The sequence below is a fragment of the Macaca thibetana genome, chromosome 16, assembly GCF_024542745.1.
Source record: "Macaca thibetana thibetana isolate TM-01 chromosome 16, ASM2454274v1, whole genome shotgun sequence".
NCBI classification, from domain to species: domain Eukaryota; kingdom Metazoa; phylum Chordata; class Mammalia; order Primates; family Cercopithecidae; genus Macaca; species Macaca thibetana.
This window is the reverse complement of record NC_065593.1, coordinates 5,554,503-5,577,997: the sequence shown is the minus strand read 5'-3', so window position 1 is coordinate 5,577,997 and position 23,495 is coordinate 5,554,503. Positions and strand designations below refer to the sequence as shown.

The 23,495-nt window shown below is 39.8% G+C and overlaps 2 protein-coding genes across 8 annotated transcripts in view; both read left to right on the top strand.

Moving 5' to 3' along the window:
* LOC126938793 (zinc finger protein 624) overlaps window positions 1-23,495 on the top strand; it is a 165,664-nt gene that overhangs the window by 4,209 nt on the left and 137,960 nt on the right. Inside the window, exon 1 of one of the 4 annotated variants that reach the window (XM_050763401.1) lies at window positions 20,553-20,877. The exons of 2 other annotated variants lie outside the window; for them this stretch is intronic. The gene's annotated coding sequence lies outside the window, so the exon portion shown is untranslated. Of the gene's footprint in view, window positions 1-20,552; window positions 22,801-23,495 lie in introns of those variants that run through there. One more of the 4 variants, XM_050763402.1, reaches the window with a different exon arrangement.
* LOC126938789 (zinc finger protein 624-like) overlaps window positions 1-23,495 on the top strand; it is a 64,586-nt gene that overhangs the window by 21,824 nt on the left and 19,267 nt on the right. Inside the window, exon 2 of one of the 4 annotated variants that reach the window (XM_050763385.1) lies at window positions 1,208-1,403. The exons of the other annotated variants lie outside the window; for them this stretch is intronic. The gene's annotated coding sequence lies outside the window, so the exon portion shown is untranslated. The remainder of the gene's footprint in view (window positions 1-1,207; window positions 1,404-23,495) is intronic. 4 annotated transcript variants of the gene reach the window in all.

Here is a 23,495-nt window from a genome sequence, read left to right as displayed (position 1 = left end):
GAGGGTTATGTTGTTTGACTTACCATTTACTATTAATTAATATTTAGATCCTAAAAGATATTAACTTGTACAAGATTGAAACGTTGCAATTATTTTTGCTAGGATAAAAGATAATCCCCAAAGCTATGGTATTACTGTCCTGTAGGACATTAATCAGGTTTGTGTCTAATTTTGCAGTCTTATTCCAGCATTCTTTTTTCCACTATCTGTATATCGGTTTCTTGCATCTCCTTTAAACTTGTCTTGTCTAGCTGCTGATCCCTCATTAATGACTTAAGTAAATCTTTGACAAGTATTCACTATGCTTTTAGAAGATTTATGTTTTTAAATTTTTTAAGATTATCCTTTGAAGGTTGGTTTTATTCCAGAGATGTTTTATGTAAAATGTGGTTTTTACTTTTGCTTCTATGAGAAAATACATTCTGAGATTCAGTTTTATACATAATATTTTTGAAATGATTTTTCAATTTTTTTAACATATGATAACTTAGATTCTTAAAAACTTAAGGTAGAAATATTCATAGTTTTAGACTTTGAACCATGAACCTTAGGAAAATGCCATACTTTTCGGCATGGTGTACAATTCGTATGGTTTGTTTTTGTTCTGACAGGGAGTCCCTGGTAGAAGATTAATTCTGTCTGGCTCTTCCCTAAATTCTGCATCCTTTTTTTTATACATACTGAACATAGCTTAGTTTAATTTTACTTTGAATAGAACCAATGATTTGATGATAACTATCAATAAGTTATTAATTTAATTTAATTGGTTTTTTATTTGCTTGATTTTCTTATAACTATTGTTGACATTTTCTTTTTTTTTTTTTTCCTTGAGATGAAGTCTCACTCTGTCACCCAGGCTGGAGTGCAGTGGCACAATCTCGGCTCACTGCAACCTTTGCCTCCCAGGTATAAGCAATTCTCCTGCCTCAGCCTCCCAAGTAGCCGGAATTACAGGCACCTACTACCACGCCCAGCTAATTTTTGTATTTTCAGTAGAGATGGGGTTTCACCGTGTTGGCCAGGCTGGTCTTGAACTCCTGACCTCAGGTGACCTCCCTGCCTCAGCCTCCCAAAGTGCTGGGTTACAAACATGAGCCACTGTGCCCGGCTGACATTTTCAGTTAGTGGTTTTTTTGTTTGTTTGTTTGTTTGTAGCATAGTCCTTTAAAAGAAGAACTTTCAATGCCAAATGTCTTTTATTTTACAGGTACATGTTTTTTAGTGCAAACGTCTAACAAAGAAACTATAGAAGATTGATGAAGAACTCTTATTGCATGATTGTTATAATCTGACCCAAAAGGAACACATCAAGACAAAGAGTCTTGATATTTTCTGACATATGTAAGATTAAGACACTTACATGCTAGTGAAGTCACAAACTAAAACCAGTGAGGTCATGGACAGTGAGTATCATAGTGCCAGTGTGCATGTTGTAACTTTTGGTGAACAACTTAATTTCCCAACAACAAACAACTAGATAAGCATAACCTCAAGATGAACAGGAGATAATAAGAAGCCTTTAAAAACCTCCCAGTAGCTGGAACTAAGCACCCCCCTCTATGTCCGGCTAATTTTTGTATTTTTAGTATAGACAGGGTTTCACCATGTTGGCCAAGCTGGTCTTCCAACTCCTGACCTCAAGTGATCCGCCCACCTCAGCCTCCCAAAATGCTGGGATTACGAGCATGAGCCATGGCACCCGACTGGGTTATCATATAATCTTGATGAAGGAGGGAATTCTGATGAAATTTCAGTGAGATCAGTGATGTGATAGACTTAAAGCAAAATAGGCTCTGTATAAAAGAGTCAATGCCATGTCCAGACTGCATAATGGACCTGGGATCCTATTTCCTTGGAAAATACAAAGTTAAATGTAAAATTACATATTCAGAAACCCCTCATGTGAAAGTCTGCATCTGAGTTGCAGATAACTGCTTCTCAGCATCAAAGTTACTTTCGTTCTTTCTGATATGATTTCAGACTACACAATTTCTGACAGCCTATGACTTTAAAAGACGAGGTGTCATAATGAGTAAGAAAGCAGTAGTTGCTCAAAACGGGTAATTATGACATTTTACAGCTGCAGAATGACCTTAGAAGAAATATTGTTTGCTGTTAACTTTTCAGTGGGTTTTATCTGTGTCTATTCTAGCTTGAGGTGTAGAAGGGCAGAATTTTGCTTTCTCAGTATAAGCTAATTTTTACTTTCTCGAACTCCATCAAAAAGAAACTTTTACATCAGTCTGGCTTAATGTTATTTTCTCAGTGTCTTTGAGGTAAAGAATATGAGGCTTATGATTTCTGGTTTCCATTGTATGCATCAGTGTGTTATCTTAGAATCAACAATTTCCGGGTATTATGTATTAGGTTTCCAATTTTGTCTAAATTATGAATAGAGTTGGTCTGGGATGGTGCAATTGAAATAAATGGGTACTCTTTTAGCTCCCTAGGAACTTTTTGCAATAAAAATAAAACTTTAGTTATAATAATAGTTTCTTCAGTTTAACAAAGTTCAGTTTCTGAATAAAGGATACTTAAGTGAATTTACTTTCACCAAGATCAGAATGCCCTCAACATTCTTAGAAGTTGTTTTAGTCTGTTTGTTGCCATATGAAGGAATACCCAAGGGTGGGTAATTTATAAAGAAAAGAGTTTATTTGGCTCACAGTTCTGCAGTTTGTATAAGAAGCATACTGCCAGTATCTGCATCTTGTGAGGGCCTCAGGCTGCTTGCATTCACAGTGAAAAGGAAAGAGCGCCAGTGTGTGTAGAGACCACATAGCAAGAGTGGGAGAGAGAAGGGGCCATCCTCTTTTTCTTGTTTTTCTGAGACGGAGTCTCACTTTGTCGCCCAGGCTGAAGTGCAGTGGTGCGATCTTGGCTCACTGCAAGCTCCACCTCCTGGGTTCACGCCATTCTCCTGCCTCAGCCTCCCGAGTAGCTGGGACCACAGGTGCCCGCCACCACGCCCGGCTAATTTTTTTGTATTTTTAGTAGAAACAGGGTTTCACTGTGTTAGCCAGGATGGTCTTGATCTCCTGACCTCGTGATCTGCCCACCTCAGCCTCCCAAAGTGCTGGGATTACAGACGTGAGCCACAGTGCCCGGCCCATGCTCTTTTTAACAGCCAGCTCTCATGGGAACTATTAATCATAGAGGGAGAACTCACTCATTACCGTGAGGATGGCACCAAGCCATTCATGAGGGACCCAGCCCCATGACACAGACACCTCCCATTAGGCCCCATCTCCAACATGGGGATCAGTTTTGAACATGAGGTTTTGGGGGGAACGCATCCAAACTGTTGCAGCAGTTTTATGTTTCAAAGCTTAATTCACACTTCCACATTCTACAATCAATATTTCATTCGTTCTTCATGCCACACAAACCTCTGATTTTTTATAATTATTTATTTACCTGATTTTCCCCTGGGAGAGAAGAAAAAGATTGTCTTTCTGGCAGTATTTTTTTTTTCCTGTGCACCATTTAATAAGAAAAGAGAGGAATGTACATTTTCTGGGATACTTTGGACTTCAATAAAACACCTATGATAGTCACTACAACCCTATCAAACTAAGCAGATAGCATTTAGAACACTGAATAGAAACTTTCTCTCTCTCACAGTTTGAAAGTAGGCAAGGAGCCTCAATGTTGTTCTTTTAAAAATACACAGTGCCAGTTGGTAGGTGCTGGAAATGGAGCCTAGCAATGGAGCCACTCCAGGCATATATACTCCTTTGTGAGGGGAAGGTGCAGTGAACCTGGTTTAGCACATTTACCATCCCACCCAAGAGCCAATGGGAGCAGCCCTTCTGGAAGACCAGTAAGGTCAGTAGCACAAGACCAGGCCCCCAAAGGGTGCTTGGCATTGCTCTATTCTGAGGCCCTACAAGAGATAACCCATACCTGTCAATTCTCTGTGAATTTCCACTTCCATCTCATAAGTGAATTATTTTTTTAAAAGAGTAGCAGAAATAACTCCCCATGGCATCCTTTTCAAATACTGGTGGGTCAGTGGAGTTGGCATCTGTACAGAGGGCCCATATTATTATTTGGGGAACACGGCAGCAGGGAAAGATCTGATTCAACACTTGCGTTATCCAGACCGCTGTACTTTAGGGCACTCTTGATCCTGAAGCTCTTTCCTTTCTTTCTTTTTTTGTTTTCTTTATTATACTTTAAGTTCCAGGGTACATGTGCACAAGGTGCAGGTTTGTTACATATGTATACATGTGCCATGTTGGTGTGCTGCATCCATTAACTCGTCGTTTACATTAGTTATATCTCCTAATGCCATCCCTACCCCGCCCCGCCTCCCCTAACTCCACGACAGGCCCCAGTGTGTGATGTTCCCCACCCTGGGTCCATGTGTTTTCATTGTTCAGTTCCCACCCATGAGTGAGAACATGCAGTTTTTGTTTTTGTTTTTTTGTCCTTGCGATAGTTTGCTGAGAATGATGGTTTCCAGCTTCATCCATGTCCCTACAAAGGACATGAACTCATCCTTTTTTATGGCTGCATAGTATTCCATGGTTATATGTGCCACATTTTCTTAATCCAGTCTATCATCGATGGACATTTGGGTTGGTTCCAAGTCTTTACTATTGTGAATAGTGCTGCAATAAACATACGTGTGCATGTGTCTTTATAGCAGCATGATTTATAATCCTTTGGGTATATACCCAGTCATGGGATGGCTGGGTCAAATGGTATTTCTAGTTCTAGATGCTTGAGGAATCGCTACACAGTCTTCCACAATGGTTGAACTAGTTTACAGTCCCACCAACAGTGTAAAAGTGTTCCTATTTTTCCACATCCTCCCCAACACCTGTTGTTTCCTGACTTTTTAATGATTGCCATTCTAACTGGTGCGAGATGGTTTTGATTGTGGTTTTGATTTGCATTTCTCTGATGGCCAGTGATGATGAGCATTTTTTCATGTGTCTGTTTGCTGCATAAACATCTTCTTTTGAGAAGTGTCTGTTTATATCCTTTGCCCACTTTTTGATGGGGTTGTTTGTTTTTTGGGGTTTTTGTTTGTTTGTTTTTTTGAGACAGAGTCTCGCTTTGTTGCCCAGGCTGCAGTGCGGTGGCGCGATCTCAGCTTACTGCAAGCTCCGCCTCCCGGGTTCACGCCATTCTCCTGTCTCAGCCTCCCGAGTAGCTGGGAGTACAGGCGCCCGCCACTACACCTGGCTAAATTGTTTGTATTTTTAGTAGAGACGGGGTTTCACCGTGTTAGCCAGGATGGTCTCGATCTCCTGACCTCGTGATCCGCCCGCCTTGGCCTCCCAAACTGCTGGGATTACAGGTGTGAGCCATCGTGCCCGGCTGTTTGCTTTTTTCTTGTAAGTTTGTTTGAGTTCTTTGTAGATTCTGGATATTAGCCCTTTGTCAGATAAATAGATTGCAAAAATTTTCTCCCATTCTGTAGGTTGTCTGTTCACTCTGATGGTAGTTTCTTTTGCTGTGCAGAAGCTCTTTAGTTTAATTAGATCCCAATTGTCTATTTTGGCTTTTGTTGCCATTGCTTTGGTGTTTGAGACATGAAGTCCTTGCCCATGCCTGTGTCCTGAATGGTATTGCCTAGATTTTCTTCTAGGGTTTTTATGGTTTTAGGTCTAACATTTAAGTCTTTAATCCATCTTGAATTAATTTTTGTATAAGGTGTAAGGAAGGGAGCCAGTTTCAGCTTTCTACATATGGCTAGCCAGTTTTCCCAGCACCATTTATTAAATAGGGAATCCTTTCCCCATTTTTTGTCAGGTTTGTAAAATATCAGATGGCTGTAGATGTGTGGTATTATTTCCGAGGGCTCTGTTGTGTTCCATTGGTCTATATATCTGTTTTGGTACCAGTACCGTGCTGTTTTGGTTACTGTAGCCTTGTAGTATAGTTTGAAGTCAGGTAGCATGATGCCTCCAGCTTTGTTCTTTTTGCTTAGGATTGTCTTGGCAATGCGGGCTCTTTTTTGGTTCCATATGAACTTTAAAGTAGTTTTTTCCAATTCTGTGAAGAAAGTCATTGGTAGCTTAACGGGGATGGCATTGAATCTACAAATTACCTTGGGCAGTATGGCCATTTTCACGATACTGGTTCTTCCTATGCATGAGCATGGAATGTTCTTCCGTTTGTTTGTGGCCTCTTTTATTTCATTGAGCAGTGGTTTGTAGTTCTCCTTGAAGAGGTCCTTCACATCCCTTGTAAGTTGGATTCCTAGGTATTTTATTCCTTTGAAGCAATTGTGAATGGGAATTCACTCATGATTTGGCTCTCTGTTTGTCTGTTATTGGTGTATAAGAATGCTTGTGATTTTTGCACATTGATTTTGTATCCTGAGACTGCTGAAGCTGCTTATCAGCTTAAGGAGATTTTGGGCTGAGATGATGGGGTTTTCTAAATATACAATCATGTCATCTGCAAACAGGGACAATTTGACTTCCTCTTTTCCTAACTGAATACCCTTTATTTCTTTCTCCTGCCTGATTGCCCTGGCCAGAACTTCCAACACTATGTTGAATAGGAGTGGTGAGAGAGGGCATCCTTGTCTTGTGCCAGTTTTCAAAGGGAGTGCTTCTAGTTTTTGCCCATTCAGTATGATATTGACTGTGGGTTTGTCATAAATAGGTCTTATTATTTTGAGATATGTCCCATCAATACCTAATTTATTGAGAGTTTTTAGCATGAAGGGCTGTTGAATTTTGTCAGAGGCCTTTTCTGCATCTATTGAGACAATCATGTGGTCATGTGCTTTTTGTCTTTGATTCTGTTTATGTGATGGATTATGTGTGTTGATTTGCGTATGTTGAACCAGCCTTGCATCCCAGGGATGAAGCCCACTTGATCATGGTGGATAAGCTTTTTGATGTGCTGCTGGATTCGGTTTGCCAGTATTTTATTGAGGATTTTTGCATCGATGTTCATCAGGGATATTGGTCTAAAATTCTCTTTTTTTGTGTGTCTCTGCCAGGCTTTAGTATCAGGATGATGTTGGCCTCATAAAATGACTTAGGGAGGATTCCCTCTTTTTCTATTGATTGGAATAGTTTCAGAAGGGATGGTACCAGCTCCTCCTTGTACCTCTGGTAGAATTCAGCTGTGAATCTGTCTGGTCCCGGACTTTTTTTGGTTGGTAAGCTATTATTGCCTCAATTTTAGAGCCTGTTATTAGTCTATTCAGGGATTCAACTTCTTCCTGGTTTAGTCTGGGAGAGTGTGTATGTCCAGGAATTTATCCATTTATTCTCGATTTTCTAGTTTATTTGCATAGAGGTGTTTATAGTATTCTCTGATGGCAGTTTGTATTTCTGTGGGATCGGTGGTGATATCCCCTCTATCAGTTTTTATTGCATCTATTTGATTCTTCTCTCTTTTCTTCTTTATTAATCTTGCTAGCAGTCTGTCAATTTTGTTGATCTTTTCAAAAAACCAGCTCCTGGATTCATTGATCTTTTGAGGGTTTTTTGTATTTCTATCTTCCAGTTCTGCTCTGATCTTCGTCATTTCTTGCCTTCTGCTAGCTTTTGAATGTATTTGCTCTTGCTTCTCTAGTTGTTTTAATTGTGATGTTAGGGTGTCAATTTTAGATCTTTTCTGCTTTCTCTTGTGGGTATATCATGCTATAAATTTCCCTCTACACACTGTTTTAAATGTGTCCCAGGGATTCTTGTATGTTGTGTCTTTGTTCTCATTGGTTTCAAAGAACGTCTTTATTTCTGCCTTCATTTCGTTATGTACCCAGTAGTCATTCAGGAGCAGATTGTTCAGTTTCCGTGTAGTTGAGGGGTTTTGAGTGAGTTTCTTAATCCTGCATTCTAGTTTGATTGCACTGTGGTCTGAGAGACAGTTTGTTATAATTTCTGTTCTTTTACATTTGCTGAGGAGTGCTTTACTTCCAACCATGTGTTCAATTTTGGAATAAGTGCGATGTGGTGCTAAGAAGAATGTATATTCTGTTGATTTGGGGTGAAGAGTTCTGTAAATGTCTATTAGGTCTGCTTGGTACAGAGCCGAGTTCAACTCCTGAATATCCTTTTTAACTTTCTGTCTCATTGATCTGTCTAATGTTGACAGTGGGGTGTTAAAGTCTCCCATTGTTATTGTGTGGGAGTCTAAGTCTCTTTGTAGGTCTCTAAGGACTTGCTTTATGAATCTGGGTGCTCCTGTATTGGGTGCATATATATTTAGGATAGTCAGCTCTTCTTATTGAATTGATCCCTTTACCATTATGTAATGGCCTTCTTTGTCTCTTTTGATCTTTGTTGGTTTAAAGTCTGTTTTATCAGAAACTAGGATTGCAACCTCCGCCTTTTTTTGTTTTCCATTTGCTTGGTAGATCTTCCTCCATCCCTTTATTTTGAGCCTATGTGTGTCTCTGCACGTGAGATGGGTCTCCTGAATACAGCACACTGATGAAGCTTGACTCTTTATCCAATTTGCCAGTCTGTGTCTTTTAATTGGAGCATTTAGCCCATTTACATTTAAGGTTAATATTGTTATGTGTGAATTTGATCCTGTCATTATGATGTTAGTTGGTTATTTTGCTCATCAGTTGATGCAGTTTCTTCCTAGCATCGATGGTCTTTACAGTTTGGCATGTTTTTCAGTGGCTGGTACCGGTTGTTCCTTTCCATGTTTAGTGCTTCCTTCAGGAGCTCTTGTAGAGCAGGCCTGGTGCTGACAAAATCTTTCAGCATTTGCTTGTCTGTAATGGATTTTATTTCTCCTTCACTTACTGAAGCTTAGTTTGGCTGGATATGAAATTCTTGGTTGAAAAGTCTTTTCTTTAAGAATGTCGAATATTGGCCCCCACTCTCTTCTGGCTTGTAGAGTTTCTGCCGAGAGATCCGCTGTTAATCTGATGGGCTTCCCTTTGTGGGTAACCCGACCTTTCTCTCTGGCTGCCCTTAACGTTTTTTAGTTCATTTCAACTTTGGTGAATCTGACAATTATGTGTCTTGGAGTTGCTCTTCTCGAGGAGTATCTTTGTGACGTTCTCTGTATTTCCTGAATTTGAATGTTGGCCTTCCTTGCTAGGTTGGGGAAGTTCTCCTAGATAATATCCTGCAGAGTGTTTTCCAATTTGATTCCATTATCCCCATTACTTTCAGGTACACCAATCGGACGTAGATTTGATCTTTTCACATAGTCCCATATTTCTTAGAGGCTTTGTTCGTTTCTTTTTACTCTTTTTTCTCTAAACTTCTTGCTTCATTTCATTCATTTCATCTTCAATCACTGATATCCTTTCTTACACGTGATCGAATTGGCAAATGAAGCTTGTGCATTTGTTACATAGTTCTCGTGCCATGGTTTTCAGCTCCATCAGGTCATTTAAGGACTTCTCTACACTGGTTATTCTAGTTAGCCTTTCGTCTAATCTTTTTTCAAGGTTTTTAGCTTCTTTGCGATGGGTTCAAACTTCCTCCTTTAGCTTGGAGAAGCTTGATTTTCTGAAGGCTTCTTCTTTCAACTCGTCAAAGTCATTCTCTGTCCAGCTTTGTTCCATTGCTGGCAAGGAGCTGTGTTCCTTTGGAGGGGGAGAGGTGCTCTGATTTTTAGAATTTTCAACTTTTCTGCTCTGTTTTTTCCCCCATCTTTGTGGTTTTATCTACCTTTGGTCTTTGATGATGGTGATGTACAGATGGGATTTTGGTGTGGATGTCCTTTCTGTTTGTTAGTTTTCCTTCCAACAGTCAGGACCCTCAGCTGCAGGTCTGTTGGAGTTTGCTGGAGGTGCACTCCAGACCCTGTTTGCCTGGGTATCAGGCAGTGGAGGCTGCAGAACAGCGAATATTGCTAAACAGCAGATGTTGCTGCCTGATCGTTCCTCTGGAAGCTTCATCTCAGAGGGGTACCTGGCCGTGGGGGGTGTCAGTCTGCCCCTACTGGGGGTTGCCTCCCAGTTAGGCTACTCGGGGGTCAGGGACCCACTTGAGGAGGCAGTCTGTCCATTCTCAGATCTCAAACTCCGTGCTGGGAGAACCACTACTCTCTTCAAACCTGTCAGTCAGGGACATTTAAGTCTGCAGAGGTTTCTGCAGCCTTTTGTTCAGCTATGCCCTGCCACCAGAGGTGGAGTCTACAGAAGCAGGCAGGCCTCCTTGAGCTGTGGTGGGCTCCACCCAGTTCAAGCTTCCTGGCCACTTTGTTTACCTACTCAAGCCTCAGCAATGGCGGGCACCCCTCCCCCATCCTTGCTACCGCCTTGCAGTTCAGTCTCAGACTGCTGTGCTAGCAATGAGCGAGGCTCCGTGGGTGTGGGACCCTCCAAGCCAGGTGCGGGATATAATCTCCTGGTGTGCCATTTGCTAAGACCGTTGGAAAAGCACAGTATTAGGGTGAGAATGACCCGATTTTCCAGGTGCCATCTGTCACAGCTTCCCTTGGGTAGGAAAGGGTATTCCCTGACCCCTTGCACTTCCCAGGTGAGGTGATGCCTCGCCCTGCTTCGGCTTACACTTGTTGGGCTGCACCCACTGACCCTCACCCACTGTCTGACAAGCCCTAGTGAGATGAACCCAGTACCTCAGTTGGAAATGCAGAAATCACCTGTCTTCTGCGCTGCTGATGCTGAGAGCTGTAGACTGGAACTGTTCCTATTCGGCCATCTTGGAACCACCCCTCTGGCAGTATTTTTAATGATAGTTTTACTAAGTTGTAATTCATATAATTCATAAAGTATTCATTTCAGTGGTTTTTAAATATATCCCCAGATAACCATCACTGTGTGGAATTCCAGAACATTCCATCACCCTCAAAAAGAAGCCCCATACCCACTAGCAGTACTCAATTCCCCCACCTTATAGCCTCTGACAACCACTAATGTTTTCATCTCTATAGATTTGCCTATTCTGGACATTTCATATAAGTGGAATGATATAATATATGGTCCTTTGAGACTGTCTTCTTTCATTTTAGCATAATGTTTTCAAGGCTTATGTGTGTTATAGCTTGTGTCAGTACTGTATTCCTTTTTGTGGCCAAATAGTATTCCAGTTGTATGGATATAGCACATACTGCTTATCCATTTGTCAGTTGATGAGCATTTGAGTTGTTTCTACTTTGGGGCAATTAATAATGATGCTAATACATTTGTGTATATGTTTTTGTGTGAGCATATGTTTTCATTTCTCTTGGTATATACGTAGGGTTGGAATTTTGCTGGATCATATGATAATTCTATGTTAAACCATTTGGGGAACTGTCAGATTGCTTTCCAAAGCAGCTGCGCCATATTACATCCCCACCAGCAATGTATGAGTGTTGCAATTGCTCAACAACACTTAATATTGTCTGGCTTTTTTTATTATAGACATCTCATTGGGTGTGAAGTGGTATCTTACTGTATCTTATGGATTTTATTTTCCGAATTACTAAGGACTTTGAGCATCTTCTTTTGAGCATACTTATTGGCCATTTGTATATCTCCTTTGGAGAAATGTCTATTCAAAGCCTTCGACCATTTTTTATTTGGGTTATTTGTTTACATGTAAACACACATTCCTTTTCAGATAAATGATTTGTAAATATTTTCTCACATTCTTTGGTTGCCTTTTTGAGTTTTTAATGATGTCCCTGGAAGCACAGAAGTTTTTAATTTTGATGAAGTACAAATGATCTGTTCTTGTCTTTTGTCTATTGTGCTTTTGGTGTCATATCTAATAATTCATTGCCAAATCAAAGGTCATGGAGATGTTCCTCTTTTGTTCTTACAGTTTTATAGTTTTACTGCTTACATTTAGGTTTATAGTCCATTTTGAGTTAAGTTTTGTTTATGGTCTGAGGTAGAGATTCAGCTTCATTCTTTGGCATGTGAATATTCAGTTGTCTCAGCACTGTTTGTTGAAAAGACTATTCTCTACTCATTGTCTTAGTACCCTTATTGAAAACCAACTGACCATTATAGGAGGGATTTATTCCTAGAATGTCAGTCCTATTCCATTGATGGAAATGTCTATCCTAATGTCAGTACCATACTGTCTTGAGCACTATAGCTTTGAAGTAAGTTTTGAAAGTATCTTTGAAGTAAGTTTTGAAATTAGGAGGTGTGAGTGCCTCAGCTTTCTTCTTTTTCAATATTGTTTTGAAAAACAAATTCATTTCCAAATGAATTTTAGGATCAGCTTTTCCATTTCAGAAAAAAACAAGCCAGATGGAATTTACGTAAGTCTTGTGTTGAATCTGTTGATCAATTTGGAGAGTAATGCTATATTAGCAAGATTAAGTCTTCCATACTTCAACATGGGTTGTCCTCCCATTTATTTATGTATTCTTTAGTTTCTTTCAGTTTTGTAGTTTTATAGTTTTCAGTGTGCATATTTTAAACATCTTTTGTTAACTTCATTCCTGTTTTCTTATTTTTGCTGTTATAAATGATTTTTTTTCTTAATTTCTTTTTGAAATAGTTATTGGTAGTGTATGCAAATAATTGACTTACACACACACATATAGATCTTGTATCCTGAATCTTGCTGAACTAGCTTATTAGTTCTAATAGAACTAAATTATGTGTGTATATGCCTGGATTTCTTAGGGTTTTTTATATGCAAGATAACATTAACTATATAGAGAGATTGTATCATTTGCAAATAGAAATTTGCTTTGTCCTTTCCTATCTGGATACTTTGTATTTCTTTTCCTTTTCTAATTTCCCTTGCAAAAATGTAGAATATAATGTTGAATAGAAGTGAGAAGGAATGGCTGGACATGGTGGCCCATGCCTGTAATCCCAGCACTTTGGGAGCCTAAGGTGGGTGGCTCACTTGAGGACAGGAGTTTGAGACCAGCCTGGCCAACATTGTAAAACCCCGACTCTACTAAAAAATACAAAAATTAGCCAGGCGTGGTGGTGCAAACCTGTAATCCCAGCTACTTGGGAGGCTGAGATGGGAGGATCCCTTGAACTGGCGGGGTGGAGGTTGCAGTGAACCGAAATTGCACCACTGTACTCAACCTGGGTGATAAGCAAGATCCTGTATCCAAAAAAAAAAAAAAAGAAAAAGAAAAGTGAGAAGGGACATTGTTGTCCTGTTTATGATCACATTCAGCTATTCAGCTGTTTACCATTAAGTATGATGTTAGATGTAGTTTTTCACAGAGAGTCTTTATCGGGTTGATGATGTTTGCTTCTATTTTTAGTTTGTTGAATTATGTCAAATGCATTTTTGAATCTATTAAGATGATTGTGCAGTTGTTCTTTATTCTATTGATTGATTTTTTGTATTACATAAAATACAAAACCTTCTATTCCTAAGATAATTTCCATGTGGCTGTAGTATATGCTGCATTTTATTTGTTGCTGAACCCACTTTGTTAGTATTTTGTTGAGAATTTTGTGTCTGTATTCATAAGGATACTGGTCTGTAGTGTTCATCTGATGTCTTTGTCTAGTTTAGGTAATATTGGTCTCATAAAGTGGGTTTGGAATTGTTCCCTTCCATTTTTTGGAAGAGTTAGTGAAGGATGGGTATTAATTCTTCTTGAAATATTTGGTATAATTCACATGAAGCCATTTGAACCCAGGCTTTTCTCTGTGGGAAGTTTTACTTGTTATGGATCTATCCAGATTTCCTGTTACACTGAGTCAGTTTTGGTAGTTAATGCTTTTCTAAGAATTTGTCCGGTTCATCTAAGTTCACATACCATTGTTCATAGTGTTCCTTTATAATCCTCTTATTTCTTTAAGGTCAGTAGAGATGTCTTCTTTTTCATTCTGATTTTAGTAATCTGTGTCTTCTCTCTTTTTTTCTTAGTCCCTCTAGCTAATGGTTTGCCATTTTTTAATCTTTCCAAATAACCAACTTTTGCCTTTTTTATTTCCTCTGCTGTTTTTCTGTTCTCTATTTTATCTCCATTCTAATATTTATTATTTCCTTCCTTCTGCTTTCTAAAAAATTTAGTTCACTCTTCCTTCTCTAGCGCCTTAAGGTATAACTTTAGGTTATTGATTTCTTCTTTTTAAATTGTAGACATTTTATAGCTGTAAATTTCCCTCTGAGCACTGCTTTCACTTTGTCCGGCTACTACTGTTGAATTATCTCTTTGCCCCTTCAATTTTATACATTTTTGCTTCCTATATTATGGGACTGTTTTGTTAGGTGAGTATATGTTTAAATTTGTTATGTTTTACTGATACACTTATTTCAATTATACTTTTCAACTCCAAAATTTCCATTTAGTGAAATATCATTCTCATAATTTCTTTTAAATCTTTATACATGGTTTTATTTAGGCCTTTGAACATACTTATAATAGCAGGCTTAATGTCTGTGTTTAATAAGTACAACATCTTGACTTCCTTGGAGGTAGTTTCCATTGATGCTTTATTTTTTACTGTGTGTGGGTCCATGCTTTCATGTTTCTTTGTGTGTTTTAATAATTTTTTGTTGAAAACCAGTTAGTTATTTTAAATAATATAATGTGGTAACTCTGGAAATCAGATTCTCCCCTCTTTAGGGTTTGTTGTTGCAGTTGTTGGTGGCACTGCTGCTATTTTTGTTTAGAAACTTTCCTGAACCAATCTGTAAAGTCTGTATTCTTTATCATGTATAGCCACTAAAATATCTGCTTGGTTAACATGGTGATTAGTTAATGATTAGACAGATTTCTTTATGCCTTAAACCAGTAAGTCTTCAGCAACTGCCAGAGGGATCTTTGTATGTGTTGGGCATACATTTTCCTCTTAGGCAGGCAGGTTACAACTCCGCCTTAGTCACTTCTTGCTTGTACAGAGCCTCAAGGTGAACCATAGATGAGAGATGAGGGCCTTTTCAGGTTTTTCCTGGGGCTGAGTTCTTGGTGGAAAAAGAAAACAAAACCCAGTATATTGGTTACAGTTTGAATTACACACATGTCAAGTGATTAGCAATAAAGTTTATGAACTCATCATCTCCTACATTTGCCATGTTTTATTATTAGCAGTATTATCTAAAACATGCTTCAAAAACCTAAAGGTTGAAAACGCCAAAGGGATATGTATACATAAGACATGTATGACAAGCATACATATCTAAGTGGTAGTAAAACACCCCAGAGGAAATCTTTCTTCTGATCTAGAACAGACCTTAGCCAGATATGATCTAAGTTGACTTCTTTGCCTGAGTAGTCAGCTACTCAGGGCTCTTAGTTTACTAGACCATAGATCAGAATGATAACAAGGTTACAAGCTGGAATTCTCAATACAGACTGCTTGGATTTGAATCTAGACTCTTCTGCTTCTTTGACCTTGGGCAAGACACCTAACATCTCTGTGCCTCACTCTCCTTATTTGTAAATAGCACCTTCCTTATTGTGATGATTCATTCAATACATTATAAGCCCCTAGAGCAGTCTCTGATACTTGATAAGCATTATAGTCACAGAAGTGGGGAGTAGTTTGAATCCCTTTAACCTATTGCCGTCTTAACCAGTTAACCCATGAACAATCACATTTCATCTGTAACCCTTCTCTCACTAATTATTTTGATACAAATACAAAGCATTATATTATTTAATCTATTTTATTATATATCTCTGACAATTTTTAAAATTCTTAGTGTTATATAATATTACTATTATTACAGCTAAAAAAATGAACACTGAACCTTTGTTTCACCAAATACTCATTTGGTATTTGTCTCCCCAGTTGATTCGTATGGTGTAATTGGTTAATGCCGAGACCAGTTCAGCTGGGGAGACCCTAACCCAGCGGCGCTAGAGGAATTAAAGACACACACACACAAATATAGAGGTGTGAAGTGGGAAATCAAGGGTCTCACGGCCTTCACAGCTGAGAGCCCCAAACAGAGATTTACCCACATATTTATTAACAACAAACCAGTCATTATCATTGTTTCTATAGATATTAAATTAACTAAAAGTATCCCTTATGGGAAATGAAGGGATGGGCCAAATTAAAGGAATAGGCTGGGCAAGTTAACTGCAGCAGGAGCTTGTCCTTAAGGCACCGATTACTCATGCTATTGTTTGTGGCTTAAGAATGCCTTTAAGTGGTTTTCCCCCCTGGGCAGGCCAGGTGTTCCTTGCCCTCGTTCTAGTAAACCCACAACCTTCCAGCGCGGGCGTTAGGGCTGGTATGAACATGTTACAGTGTTGCAGAGATTTTGTTTATGGCCAGTTTTGTGGCCAGTTTATGGCCAGATTTTGGGGGGCTTGCTCCCAACATGTCCCCCTTCTTTGATTTGCAAAGAGATACAAACAAGGGCAGCTTTGTCACGGTGAGCTACTTCTTGCAGGAGTCAGGATCCACATCTGCCGACTATACAAAGACAAACAACACAGGTTACAAAAACAATCATCACTGAAATTACAGAGCTTCCAAGTGTTTTTATCCATTTTAATGGGGTACTAGCTGTTAATTTGTCTGCAGCTCCTTTAAGCACTCCAGTTCCTGGCATTAAGGTCAGGTGTGCTTGGGATGCTTTAAATATTTGTTCTTTTAATTTTTCTGTATCCAAAAACAAGTTTGTAGAGTGTCCTTCTAGATGCTTTTTTATTCTTTCCCAAATTTTGATCTTACTAAGAGCATTTAATAGTTTCCACAAATCCTTATGTTTAGATCCTACAATGGGCCATATCATTTGAGGTTGAGGTGCTACTATACCACCATGATTCCAGATCATAGGAACTCTTGCCATAATTCTTATCATTTCTACTATCTGACCATTTTGTTCAGATCATCTGAACATAGTGTGGCCGTGGCATGCAGACTGAGAGGTGCAATTCAAGCTAAACATCCCCTTAGGGGACCAATTAATAATGATTCCATAGGAATCATTGTACAGCACCTCTGCCTGTTCTGCAATGCAATCTTCCTAAACAAGTACGTTCATTTTTTCTAACTCGGTCCAATCCTGTTTACAAATAGGTTTTTGAGGGTGGTATGCCTCAATTATAGGAGCAGATTTGTTATGGTGAATACTGAGATCAGAAAACATGTGTAACTGTGTCATAGAGTGATTACATCCAGGCATTATTGCCAGCCAAGATTGATAAATATGCCCAATAAGTATAATGGTTCTCTGTGTCAGCCCTTATTGAGGGAATACTCATGGCAGTGGTGATAACCACTATCATAGCTACCATTAAATTATTCATTGTGACTGGTTGTCCCGCTTTCCTCAGGTTTTCTTCCACCATCTATGACAGCTTCTTCATCTGTCCCCAGGTGGGTGGCTGTGTTTGACAGGTGACATGACAGTTGGGGTCCTCCTCAGCATCAGCCTCGACATGGCTGCAGCGGGGGGGGTCCTCGGGATCCTCCCAGAGTCTTTTCCTCGGCATCTGGCTTGTAATAAGGTGTCAGGTGTCTTGATGGTATCCAAATCAGCTGTTGATTTTGGCCTGGAGAAACACAAGCATAACCTCTACCCCAAGTTATTATTTTACCTATTTCCCAACTTTTTGAGCAGATTTGTTATGGTGAATACTGAGATCAGAAAACATGTGTAAACTGTGTCATAGAGTGATTACATCCAGGCATTATTGCCAGCCAAGATTGATAAATATGCCCAATAAGTATAATGGTTCTCTGTGTCAGCCCTTATTGAGGGAATACTCATGGCAGTGGTGATAACCACTATCATAGCTACCATTAAATTATTCATTGTGACTGGTTGTCCCGCTTTCCTCAGGTTTTCTTCCACCATCTATGACAGCTTCTTCATCTGTCCCCAGGTGGGTGGCTGTGTTTGACAGGTGACATGACAGTTGGGGTCCTCCTCAGCATCAGCCTCGACATGGCTGCAGCGGGGGGGGTCCTCGGGATCCTCCCAGAGTCTTTTCCTCGGCATCTGGCTTGTAATAAGGTGTCAGGTGTCTTGATGGTATCCAAATCAGCTGTTGATTTTGGCCTGGAGAAACACAAGCATAACCTCTACCCCAAGTTATTATTTTACCTATTTCCCAACTTTTTGTTATTGGATCTCTCCATCAAACCAATAGTTTTGCTTCTGTCTTTGCAGCTGGTTTCTGTAGATGCTGTTCAGCTGCTGATAATATCTGGCCTTTGGGCAGGCTCAACAAATTTAAAGTTAATAATGCTAGATTCAGTTGCATTTGTGGGGTTCTGTATTGTCTGTCTCCCCCTTTCTGCCTTTGCAACTGCTATTTAAGGGACAGATTCTTTCTTTCCACTATGGCTTGTCCTTGAGAATTGTGTGGGATACCAGTAATGTGTTTAATATTCCACATAGAGAAAAATGTAGCTAGAGCTTGGCTAGTATAGCCTGGGGCATTATCTGTTTTAATAGAAGCTGGAATGCCCATCACCTCAAAACACTGCAAAAGGTGAAGTTTAACACAGGCAGAAGACTCTCCTCATTGGCATGTAGCCCAGACAAAGTAAGAAAAATTGTCCACACATACATGTACGTAAGCTAGTCTCCCAAACGAGGGAACATGTGTGACATCCATTTGCCAAAGAGAGTTAGGTTCCAGTCCTTGAGGATTAACTCCTCCTATAAAAGATGAGGAATATACCATTTGGCAAGTTGGGCATCGCTGGATAATAGCTTTAGCTTCTTTCCAGGTAATGCTGTATCTTCATTTGAGACTAGAGGCATTTACACGGGTTAAATTGTGAAAGTGTCTAGAATTAGATATTGCATTAGCAACTAGGTGGTCAGCCATTTGATTCCCTTCAGTCAAAGGTCCTGGAAGAGGTGTATGAGCCCTGATGTGAGCCATGTAACAAGGGTGCATTCTACTCCTAACTGCTGTTTGTAACTGGGTAAATAAAGTCATCAGTTGTTCATCTGTTTGAAATCATAACTGAGCATTTTCAGTTAACTGTGGGGAATGAACCACGTATGAAGAATCAGAAATCACATTAATAGGCATATCAAAAGCAGTCAATACCTCAATTACAGCTACAAGCTCTACTTTTTGACCTGAAGTATAGGGCATCTGAAACACTTTACTTTTTGAGCCCAAATAAGAAGCTTTACCATTACTAGACCCATCTGCAAAACAATGAAAATGCTTAGCAGGCTGCAGGTTGTTTACTTCAGGAATTGTAAATGCAAACCATTTACAGTCTTGCTCAGCTAAAGGGATAGTAAAGAAAACAGTCTTTTAAATCTGTGACTATTAAAGGCCAACTTTTTGGAATTATAGCAGGAGAAGGCAATCCTGGCTGTAATGCTCCCATAGGTTGTATAACTGAATTGATGGCTCTTAAATCAGTTAACATTCTCCATTTACCTGATTTTTTTCTTAATTACGAAAACTGGAGAATTCCAAAGGGAAAATGTTGGAGCTATGTGCCCATTTTCTAGTTGTTCAGTAACTAATTTCTCTAAAGCCTCTAGTTTCTCTTTACTTAGCGGCCTTTGTTCTATCCAAATTGGCTTATCTGTTAACCATTTTAGGTTTGCTTAACTGCAGGTTGTTTACTTCGTTGCTTTACAGTCTTGCTCAGCTAAAGGGATAGTAAAGAAAACAGTCTTTTAAATCTGTGACTATTAAAGGCCAACTTTTTTGGAATTATAGCAGGAGAAGGCAATCCTGGCTGTAATGCTCCCATAGGTTGTATAACTGAATTGATGGCTCTTAAATCAGTTAACATTCTCCATTTACCTGATTTTTTTCTTAATTACGAAAACTGGAGAATTCCAAAGGGAAAATGTTGGAGCTATGTGCCCATTTTCTAGTTGTTCAGTAACTAATTTCTCTAAAGCCTCTAGTTTCTCTTTACTTAGCGGCCTTTGTTCTATCCAAATTGGCTTATCTGTTAACCATTTTAAAGGTATAGGTTCTGGAGGCTTAACAATGGCTGCCATCAAAAATGATATCCTAATGTTTGGCAAGAACTTTTTAAACGTTGCAAAATTTTTTTCTAGTCCCGTACCAGGGACATACCCCATTTCATGCATCATATGTTGATTTTGAGGACTATATAATTGTTCTGGAATTAGAACTTGTACTCCCCATTGGTGTAATAAATCTCTTCCCCATAAATTTATAGGTACAGAAGTTATAATTGGTTGAATAGTCCCAGGTTGTCCATCAGTCCCTTCACAATGCAAAATATAATTACTTTGATATACTTCGGCGGCTGTACCAGCTCCAACTATGTTAAATTGAGCAGGTTGAATTGGCCATGCAGACGGCCAGTGCTATAGAGAAATGATTGAAATGTCCACTTCTGTATCTACCAAACCTTTAAATTTCTTTCCCTGAATAGTTATTTCACAGGTAGGGCGTTTATCAGTAATTTGATTTACCCAATAAGCTGCTTTGCCTTGTTTATTTGTGCTTCCAAATCCTCTTGTTTAATTTTACTTTTTCCCATTCCCACATATGGCACAATCAGGAGCTGTGCTATACGCTCTCCTGGCTCTGCTTTCCAGGGAACAGAAGTAGCTATAACGATTTGAATTTCCCCATTGTAATCTGAATCAATGACTCCTGTATGTATTTGTACCCCTTTTAAACTTAAACTGGACCTTCCTAAAAGTAATCCTCTTGTCCCCCCAGCAAGGGTCCACAGACTCCTGTTGGGACCTTTTGTGGGTGTTCCCCAGGCAGAAGGCTTACAGCTTTTGTGCAGCGTAAATCTACTGTAGCACCACCAGCTGTGGCGGAGGACAGACATTATACAAGGGTGAGGGAATGACCTGAGCTGGAAATGCCCCGGTTTAGAAGGGGACCCAGGACAGGCCCCTCATGGCATTTCCCAAAATCGAGTTCCCTTCTTTATCAAACTTAGAGTGACATTGATTAGCCCAGTGTTTTCCTTTTTCACATTTTGGACATATTTCAGGATCAGCAGTTTTCTTTTTTCCCCTATCTGGTAGCCTGACTTGCTGATTTTTTCTACATTCTTTTTTAGTATGACCATACTTCCCACAGTTAAAACAAGCTCCAGGAAATGGAGTATTTCCTTTATCCACTCTCGGTCCTGCCATTGCCTGTGCCAACAGAGTAGCTTTATGCACATTACCTCCGATACCATCACAGTCCTTGATATAATCAACTACATGTGCTTTCCCTCTGATAGGTCGCAGAGCAGCCTGGCAATCAGGATTAGCATTGTCGAAAGCTAGTAAGGTAACTGCAACGCTGTATCCTGAGCAGCCAAATCTGCAATCATCTTTTTAAAAGACTCCTGTAACTGAGCTGCGAAATCAACGTATAGTTCTCTTGGTCCCTGTTTTATAGCACTAAAGGAAGGGTATTGTTCTCCACCTGAAGTGATTTTTTCCCAAGCTCTAATGCACACTCTGCTAAGCTGTTCTATGGCATCATCCTGCATGACCACTTGTGCATCTCAGCCAGCCCAGCCGCCAACCCCCAAAAGTTGGTCTGCAGTTATATTAATTTGAGGTTGGGCCTGGGCATTGTGAGCAGCCTGAATGTAAGCTTCATTTGCCTACCGAGTTTTACATTGTAAGAACAGGAGTTCTTACAATGTAAGCAGGAGATGTACAATGTAAGCAGGAGATGTTCTTACAATGTAAGCAGGAGAATGCTGCTTTACATTGTAAGAGCAAGAGTTAGACAAGCTCCAGTAAGAGCGTCCCAGTCAGTAGGTATCATCTGACTGGAAACAGCAACATTCTTTAACAGTCCCAATACGAAAGGAGAACCTGGTACATACTGATTTATAGCTTATTGAAATTCTTTGAGTAATTTAAAAGGGAAAGGCTCAAATGTAACTGTAATATTTCCCTGTTGATCTGGGGGGTGTATTCGAACAGGGAATTGCCAAGCCTCTAAATCACCCTCTCGTCTAGCTTGCTGAATTCCTGCCTGAATAGAACTAAGAGCAGTTGCTCAAGGTGCTGCTCAAACAGTCACTGGGGCAACTACTTTTTACCCAGTGTCCTCCAGAAAAGAAAGATCTGGAGGGTCTTTTTCTTCAAAATAATGTTGAAGGGGTGCAGAAGGGTAGGGATGAACCTCTCCCTCCTTTGCCGCTTTAGCTTTAACTGCAAATAAACATGCTCTGTAACCTCTTCTGTTACTTTGCCATGCTCTCCTTCCTCCTCATCATCAGTGTGAAAAAGTTCCCAGGTGAAACGAACCAGACCCCACACTTGTCCTATTGTTACCCTGACGCTTCTGAGCTCCCCTTCTTACTCACCACGGGGATTGCTTTAAGAGTACTCGGGTGTCCTCCAGCTTAGTTTTTCCATTCCAACCATCGCTCCAGCGACCCTTCGACCTGGATTCGAGCCCCCACGAATGGACACCACTTGCGGAGACCAGCTCGGTCAGGGAGACCCTAACCCAGCAGTGCTGGAGGGTTTAAAGACACACACACAGAAATATAGAGGTGTGAAGTGGGAAATCAGGGGTCTCACAGCCTTCAGAGCTGAGACCCCTGAACAGAGATTTACCCACATATTTATTAACAGCAAACCAGTCGTTAGCGTTGTTTCTATAGATATTAAATTAACTAAAAGTATCCCTTATGGGAAACGAAGGGATGGTCTGAATTAAAGGAATAGATTGGGTTAGTTAACTGCAGCAGGAGTTTGTCGTGAAGGCACAGATCGCTCATGCTGTTGTTTGTGGCTTAAGAACACCTTTAAGCAGTTTTCCACCCTGGGCAGGCCAGATGTTCCTTGCCCTCATTCCAGTAAACCCACAACCTTCCAGCGCAGGCGTTAGGGCCATTATGAACATGTTACAGTGCTGCAGAGATTTTGTTTATGGCCAGTTTTGGGGCCAGTTTATGGCCAGATTTTGGGGGACTTGCTCCCAATAGGTTAATATGCCTCTTAGGTCACTTTTAATGCAGAAGTTTCCCCCTCTTTCTTTTACCACTTTGTAACTGTTTATTAAAGAAACCAGGTTATTGGTACTTTAGAGCTATGTTGTCTAATACAGAAGCCACTAGCCACATGTGATACTGGACCACCTGAAACATGACTAGTGCGAATTGAGATGGTCTGTCAATTTAAAACACACACGAGATTTCAAAGACAGTATGATAAGATAACGTAAACTATCTCATTAAGAGTTTTTGTTTTGATGCATTTTGAAATAACATTTTATATATTTGGATTAAATAAAACATTATTAAAACTAATTTTACTTGTTTCTTTTTGTTTTTAATGTGGCTACTAGAAAATATAAAATCACCTATATGGCTTGCTTTTTATTTTTATTGGACAGCATTAATTTAGTATTTCACAAGATATGGATTTTGCTGATTACATCCCCATGGAATTATTTAACATGCCCCTCTGCCCCTATCTGTATTGCTTTTAAATTGTTAGTTAGATCCTTGATCAGATTCAGAGTTTGATGTTTTTTGTTTATTTTTTTTTAAACAGCGACTCTTTGTTGACCTCCTGGGCTCAAGGGCTCCTCCCATATAAGCCTCCCAAGTAGTCGGGACCACAGGCACGCACCACCACGTCCAGCTAATTTATTCTATTTTATTTTTTGTAGAGATGGGGTCTTCCTATGTTGCCTAGACTGGTCTTGAACTCCTGGGCTCAAATGACCCTCCTGTCTTGGCCTCACAAAGTGCTGGGATTACA